The sequence below is a fragment of the Simochromis diagramma genome, unplaced genomic scaffold (assembly GCF_900408965.1).
Source record: "Simochromis diagramma unplaced genomic scaffold, fSimDia1.1 OVJJ01000313.1, whole genome shotgun sequence".
NCBI lineage: Eukaryota > Metazoa > Chordata > Actinopteri > Cichliformes > Cichlidae > Simochromis > Simochromis diagramma.
Genome location: NW_024387372.1, coordinates 702,443 through 710,895, shown reverse-complemented (window position 1 = coordinate 710,895; position 8,453 = coordinate 702,443).

The following is an 8,453-nucleotide window of genomic DNA, read 5'->3' as shown; positions in this document are numbered from 1 at the left end:
GCTGACAAAACATAGTATTTTATTCTACTTTATATAGTATGTTATTCTTTTTTATCTTACTCTATTCTATTCCATTGTTTTTCTACATTTTAGCTGCTTGTAACTTTGTACTGTCCACGTTTTACTGTGACCCAACAAATTTCCCATGTGTGGACTAATAAAGGTTTATCTCATCTCACCTACAGGATCTGCCCGTGGAATTCCCTGTATGCATTACTGTAGGGTCTACCTTACAATACAAAGCACCTCAAGGCGACTGTTGTGATTTGGTGCTTTATAAATAAAATTGAATTGAGTTGAAGCTGTGCTGATGTTAACACCAAGGAGCTCTGTAGTTATTGAGTCAGCAGAGTCTGGTGACTTATGCACCGTGTACATGAGCTCTGTAGCTTTACATCAGCACACTTCATGGCCGACTTGCTGTGGTTCCTAAACGCTTCCTCTCACAGTGTATCTAGGAAGGAAGACATTTCACAGACTGGCTTGTTGCAACAGTGACATCCCGTTAGATTACCACATTCTCGTTCACTGAGCTCACTGAGCCATCCTTCCACAGGTGTTTGCAAATGCAGATTACATGACCAGGCTTTATACACCTGTGTGTCTTATTCAACAAAGGTCACACACGTCACACTGAGACCAGTTTAAAAAGGTTGTAGGAAACTGGATGGTGGCCCAAGAGGAGATTTTGCAGAAAACCGTTAGAGAAACAAGTTAATAACTTTAAATCCAGGTAAATGTGGTGAACCAAATTACCACAGAGGTGAAACGATCTGGTAGAGCGTTGGGAAAGAAAAAATGAAAACAGAACCCTGAACCTGCCCAGACCACGACACCGTGGCAATGAGACCGAAAATATCTGAGTTCAGAGATCAGGCAGTGTGGCAGTAATTTTGTCCCTACAGTACAGGAGTGTGGCTGCACATCTCTCCATGGTGCACTGTGCCATCAGCTGCAAAGCCAACAAGCACGATTGGCTGCGTTTGTTTTGTGTGTTTTTTGTTTTGCACATGCATGTTTACATAGGTTTCGTACCCCACAGCACAGGCACAGACTAATATCTATGGAAACTGACAAACATTAAAGGACGTCTACCTTAATAACTTGCCTTTTTGTTTTAAGTGCTGTGTTGGTGCAGGGTTGAAATGTGTTCAGAGTTATTATATAACAGCAGTGCTGAATCAGTCTGTGCTGTACAACATCGTCTTTACCACAGCGTCAAATGTGTCCAGTTTGCAGCCAATCAGAGCTGATTAGTTTACTCACTCTGCTGATGCTGCTCCCCCAGGAGACACTGCACTGGCCACAGCTGCCAGCACTCAACGATCTCAGTTTCCTTTAATGTTGTCAACATGGATGCTTGTATTCCTGTCATGGAAACTATCCAGAGAAGCCAAAACCACCAAGTTGTAATATAAAATTATATAACGCTCTTTAGTGCTTTAAAGTTGTGCATTTTAAGCATATGACATGTAATTATAAATAATTATAAATTATAAAATTATAAATACAAATACTGTATACTACATGTTTTTAATCCACTTTTCCATATGAGACTGAGGAATAATCTCTTTTTAAATGATGCCCTCTATTCTGTTCTAATTCTACCCTCATGTTAAAATGTGCTCAATTCTGATTAAAGAAAAAAGAAAGAGAGAGAAGACAACAACCAGAACACTAAATTATAGTGTTCAGTAGTCCCTCGAGCAACAGCTGTGACATGATTCGAGTGGAAGATCTGAACTCAATGCAGAGTCAAGGCCAGAATCTAAGAACCATAGATCCAAAGAGGGGACTGACATTTTTTACTGTTTTATTTTCATTTTGGATATTTGCTTTATCAGTACCTAAATGCTTCTTATATACATGGCTGTGGCCCACGTGGTAGAATAAGGTGGGCTGCCTACCAGTCGATGGGTCAGTGGACTGAACCGTGGATCTTACAGTCCTCGGAGACTGAAGCTCAACTATGAGTGCAAACTAAGTATATTATAAACGCACCAGTCCACTTACCATGGATACACACAGTCCCAGAATCCCACAGATCTCATTTTCCAATTTTATCAAAACTTGCAGCTACAGCAGAATGAAGATGGTGAGTTCAAAGTCAGCCTGACTCCATGCATCAACGTGGTCGACGGCTCGTTTTCTCCTGTTTTTGACTGAGTGTCAAATCTCCACTGTGTCAGATCTAGTACAAAAATACATCAATTTCAAATCATGTATTCTTACTCAGAATGTGAAGAGATTAAACTATTAAACTTTTCCACCACATGAAGACATCTGAATTAATTTGGTAGATCATCTTGTGCTGTCCTTCAGGTCCAATTTCACAAATGAAGAGACAGCATAGTTTTAGTAAGAAAGATGGTGAATCATAAACATGCTGTCATTGTTATTGTCACAATCGTGTATTTCAAGTCAGACAGAGGCGATTCAAACGTATTTAGATGCTAATATTTGCTAATACGATCTAAGTGCTTTTCTGTAGAGGCTGTTTAATGTTCTCAGTACACATTTTAACCAAGTGATAACAGTCTTAACTCATCCAGCATTTCCATGATGGCAGCATGGTCTAATTTCTTTCACAGAGCAGATTTAAGCCGTGTTATCCCATTTGCTGACCTCTGAGGCCATGTTTACATTGATTGTATTATCAAGCCTTCAGTGACAGGAAAGATGTGCAGTTTTCTCCGTAGTCTTTGTAACTCAGTGAGGCAGGAGCTTTTTGCACTGTGGACTGTTTTACTTGCTTGTTTGAAAAATACCTTTTCAAACAAGTTTCATAGTTCTGCAAATAACAACTGCTTACATTTAAATGAGTGCACATCCTGCACGAGACTGTGTGCACAAAATAAGCTGTTATCCTTATTAAAGACATGTCCTTTGAACACTGTTGTAGCAGAACAGAGAGTAATAATTACAGTTTAGTTTATACATATTTGAAAAAGTGATGTAATTCACCTATAATTGTTTGATTTAAAATTCAGTGTGCTGACGTACAAAATATGACTGAAGTGCAGATTTTCAGCTTTAGGGGATTTAAAACAAAGAAGTGCAATAACTGTTTAGGAACTGCATTATTACATGATTATTCTATAGTCTCCCAACGTAAGAAATAATAGGACAAACTAACATGATTTTCAACTTGATGATTATTTTCAGTACTTGTATGGAAGTCATTTGCAGTCAGTGAACCCATGGACAAAAAGTACAGCAGGAATGCTTCATATGGCCTCTGTCACCACCAAGGTCGACTCTTACAGATAAAGAAATTAAGAATTGTACATTTTCAGTGCTTGAATTGTTTTGATATTTATTGACAAGACTTCTTTTACAGTTTATTTTTGTTTTTCCTTTGTAAATCAGAAGTAAAATTCCCATTTCAATACTGTACAACATAATGCTGAATTCAGCATTAGAGTTCTATTTTATTTATATGTCACCTCAAGGCACTTTATGTTAGAAGACTGAACAATAATATAGAGAAAACCCCAACAATCAAACAACCCCCTCTGAGGATGCACTTGGTTACAGTGGGAAGGAAAAACTCCCTTTTAACAGGAAGAAACCGGCTGAACGAGGTTTAGGAAGGGGCGGGGCCATCTGCTGCGACTGTCTGGAGATCCGAGGAAAAAGAAGACAAAAAAGGACAAAAAGGAAACTATAGGGGAGAGAGCCAGAATTTAATAACTGCTAATGATTGATAGGACGTTTCTAATTTTAGAAATACTGCACAAATGCAAGAAAGCAGTCCTACATCTTTGTTTAGGATCCACAGTGAAGGACATAGCCTACATAAAAATACTCCAAGATGCCTCAGTGTTACTCGAGGCACAATAATGCCATCCTGAGTAAGCAGTAGCTCAGTTTTATCGGAATCTAGAAGCAGGATATTAGACGTTATCTGGGTTTTCATGTTTTTGAGAGTGTTGAACTTACTGGTGTCATCTGGCTTCATGGATACAGTGTTGCTAACTCTTCAGTAAGGAAAATCGCTATTGGCTGTCCTAAAAGTCGCTAGAAGTCGCTAAATGACGTCATCGCCTAATTTGTATAATTGGTCACCCAATGTAATTGTAACCTACGTTGTGGAAGAGACATAAAGTGAGTAAAAAACGTCCTTAATGCATTTAGAGTTTATTTAGAACTACAAATTAAATTTGTTTTAGCAATTATTGTTTTTTTTCAATGTCACTTTCCAACCTTATTCCTTTATCTGGGTTTGAACCGACAAAAGTGGCCCAAAATAGGCACTCTGGTGGAGTTACTTTGTGTGTGTGTGTTTATAAGTAGTTTTAAACCTTGTGATCCACAAAACAGCATAACATTAAAGAAGAACTGACTGCGTTACAGTCAGTGCAGGAGCAGCGGCTTCGCTCATGCGCGATTCATTTGCAATTTGGACGCATAGGGGTGAACATCTTCTGCCCTGATAGCAGCTGGGGGAGGACTATCCTTCGCCTGTGAGCGCTTTGGAACGGGCGAGGTGCCCACGGCAGCACCGCTGCTTGTTGAGAGTAAAAGCGATACTCGCTTTCACGTCAAAAAGTCGTCATAAATAAGTCTCCAATAACACCAGAAAAAGTCGCCAGATTTGTCGCTAGTCGCTTTTTAGAAAAAATGTCGCTAAGGGGGTCTGGAAACTCGCTAAATATGGCGAAAAGTCGCAAAGTTGGCAACACTGCATGGATAGATAAAGATGGATATTGTGTGCATGTGGGCAGGGTTAGGGTAAATCTGGGTCCAAAACTCTGTCCGCTTCAGGTCCCAAAGTCAAATGAACACTGCGACGTCACTGAGAGCTAAAAACTGTCTAAATTCTTTCACCTTTAATAAAATGATCAGCATTGCTGCTTTACCAGGTGTAACAGTTAAGTTTAACGTCCAGGCATCCATGAAAACAGAATTTATTACATTTAACAGTTAGAAGTTAGCAGGAAGTTAGCGGAAGTTAGCTCGCTAGTTTTGCTAGTTACCCAAGCACGATATGCCATGTTCTGACTGAGAGATTTCTGAAACAATTCAAACGTACACTCTGCTATCACTTCCAACATAAATGAAGACAGAAAAATAAACAGCAGTGACGTTTGTAGGGTTACTGACGTTGGGCTAGCTGGTATATAATGATGTGCTACGTGATCTCTAGCGACACAGCTATGTTAGCATAACAAACACAGTGAAGCTGGAGGATGAACTTTTTTCCACTCAATAAAAGTTTACGTGAGGGTTCCTGATGGTTAGGGACAAATGTAGTCGCATAGCAGGATGCTGTAAACAGACCAAACTTCAGTCAGGAGAACAACTGAGATAATCCATCCACAATATGAGGTTAGTCATTAATATACTGCAACAACATGGGAACAGAGCAGCTGCGAGAGAATTCAGCATTAATGAATCAATGTTACAGAAGTGGAGGAAGCAAGAAGAATGAATGGAATAAAGTTTGATTTATCTGACTGCTTTGTTTCGCTTAATGTGTCTTATAATCCTGTGCACCTTATGGTCCGAAAAATACATATGTGGCTTTTTTATTTGGCACACTGCAGTTTAATGTTGCAAAGCACCTCTTTTTAACTTCAGTGGATATCATACATGGTTATGCTCAGGATATGTCAGCCCATTTCTACTGGAGATGCCCTTTGGTTAAACTTTCAGCAAGGAATTTGCATTTTCACTGTTACATTTTTATATAGCTTTAATGCACATAAAAAACAGCTGCTTGTTTAAGTGAAAATAAATGGATTGTGGAGTTTTATTTTGTATTTTGTCTCGCATCAATTATATTGTCAGTTATATCGTTATCACAAATTTTCAAATATATATCGTGATCAATATTTTTGGCCATATTGCCCTGCTCTAATCATATAATAATAGTGGATTGGATTTATATAGCGCTTTTCAAGGCACCCAAAGCGCTTTACAATTCCATTATTCATTCACTCTCACATTCACACACTGGTGGAGGCAGCTACAGTTGTAGCCACAGCTGCTCTGGGGCAGACTGACAGAAGCGAGGCTGCCATATCGCGCCATCGGCCCCTCTGGCCAACACCAGAACGAGCACTTCGCTCTCACACTGCAGGCCTACTTGTTGTTCCTAGAGTATTTAAAAGTAGAATGGGAGGCAGAGCCTTCAGTTTTCAGGCCCCTCTTCTGTGGAACCAGCTTCCAGTTTGGATTCAGGAGACAGACACTATCTCTACTTTTAAGATTAGGCTTCAAACTTTCCTTTCTGATAAATGTTAGAATTAGGACTGGATCAGGTGACCCTCCAAGGGTCAAAAGGAACCGTTTCTAAGTCATACAGCAATAGGTTTATGCTGCTGATGCACCGAGCATTTGTCCTTTACAGTCACTGTACTTCACAGTGGTTGTCACCTGAAATGATTTTTAGTTAACAGATTCTCAGAAATGAACTAACTGTGTGTTTGGTTACTGTACAGAGTATTAGTATGCACCAAGCAGGATTAGCCACTGAACTGAATTAAATGATTTAAAAGTCAATGATTAGTGTATTATTAAATATTTTTGTGAAGCATTTTGCCACGCTGCTTTTAAGTGTCAAACTAATAAACTTACCAATATCATCATCTTCTTTGAATTTTTATCATTATTATTATCATTAGTGGTAGTAACAGTAGGTCTTTGCACCTAACCATCCCTATTGAAAAGGGCAGGTCATAAAATACCCTTTAATTGAATAAAGGATCATTACAGATAAACTAAGAACACACACATTAAAGACATTAAACATATCCCCACATTTAGTTGTGAGCCTTCAGTTAAGAAAAATATTCACACATAGCATCTTGTCATCTTTGTCCTCCTTCAAATCATCACTTTGTGTGTAAATAAGACACTTCTATGTAATGTAGGCCAGGAAACAGGCACATAAAGGGATATGTTGACCTCAACCCCAGTAAAGAGCTATTGTCTGTAAAATACATGTTTAGGTAATCACTCATACAGAGTAAGAAAACAGGCATCTCCTTAAATTAACATGTAAAACTAATCATTTAAAGCACAATGGAAATAAAATTACATAAAAGCCAACGAGTTCTCATCCAGCTTGTGGAAACAGAGAAAGTGGGACCCATGCAGATGGGAATGTGTAGCACGTGGGTGATTTCAAGTGAAATAACCTCTAATTATGCTGTAAAACACAGCCAGAGGCAGCTGAGAACAATGCAGGACCTACCGAGTGTCGCAGCATGACTTAAACACTATCAGCTGTGCTCACACTGTCAGCTTGTTCGATCAAAGTTTACACCCAAGACCTGCCTTCTCTCTCTCGAAGTCATTATCAGGTTGTCTTTCCACACCTTTATCTCTTCGTGTGTGAGAGGACATATCTACCTTCGAAATCACCTGTAAAGACAGATTTCATTTTTTATCACATCCAAACTAATTTTGAACTTTTTATTTAAAAATTGTGCTGAAAACATAAATTTGTTTGAAATCACTTGGTGTTTATAAGAACCCCATATTTTCTCTAGTTGTTCCACTTTCTATATAATTACAATCATTTGGCATCAGTGAGGTGATTTCGTCTAATGACAACATAACAACATTATAACAACATAATAACCCTGTGACTGTCCACTTTCTGCCGTGACCCAACAAACATGTGGGACTTATAAAGGTTTATCTGATCTTAATAAGAACATTGTTAGTGTATGTTATATGGTAAATAAATCCACTATTGTTTAATTAAGGAAAGATGTAGGGTCCATGAAAGACTGGTAGCTTCAGTTACTGTGTTACACCAAGTTCCACTGTGGAAAGAGATGAATGCGTATACTACATTATACTACGGTATACTACGGTATACTACAGTATACTACAGTATACTATGTGTACATTCTGGACGACAAAGTTAGCAGTTGTGGGAGTGAGAAGGAGAACCCAACTGCAGAACACAAGAGAAGACAGAACCAAGTTTAACCAAAACGTGAGCCGTTTATTTGTGCCGACAAACATGAATACAAAAAGGCAAAAACGAACAATGGGGAAAACTAAAACCTAAAGTGGGAAAAACTAGACTGTGACGACTATGAAAAAGACATGAACATGATTCAGAGCAGGAGCATGCGGAAACACATGAACATGAAACCTGAAGTACCCGAACGCTTGACATGACATGAAGGGAGGAAAACAGACGACCTGAGAAGACTGAATGAAACACAGGAGGTGATCAGGGGAAGTGGAAACACCTGGAAAACCAGCTGACACAAATGAACATAACAGCGTCACAGGAAAGAGTACAACTAAACACACTGAACATAGAAACACAAGACTTTCAAAATAAAACAGTAAACACGGCGAGACATAGACATGACAACACAGGCTTGACAACATGAAACATGCGGACGAGAAATACATGACAACTAGCACAGAAGCCTGGGTGAAACACAGACTAAACTAAAACTCACGGCCAATTAATAATAATC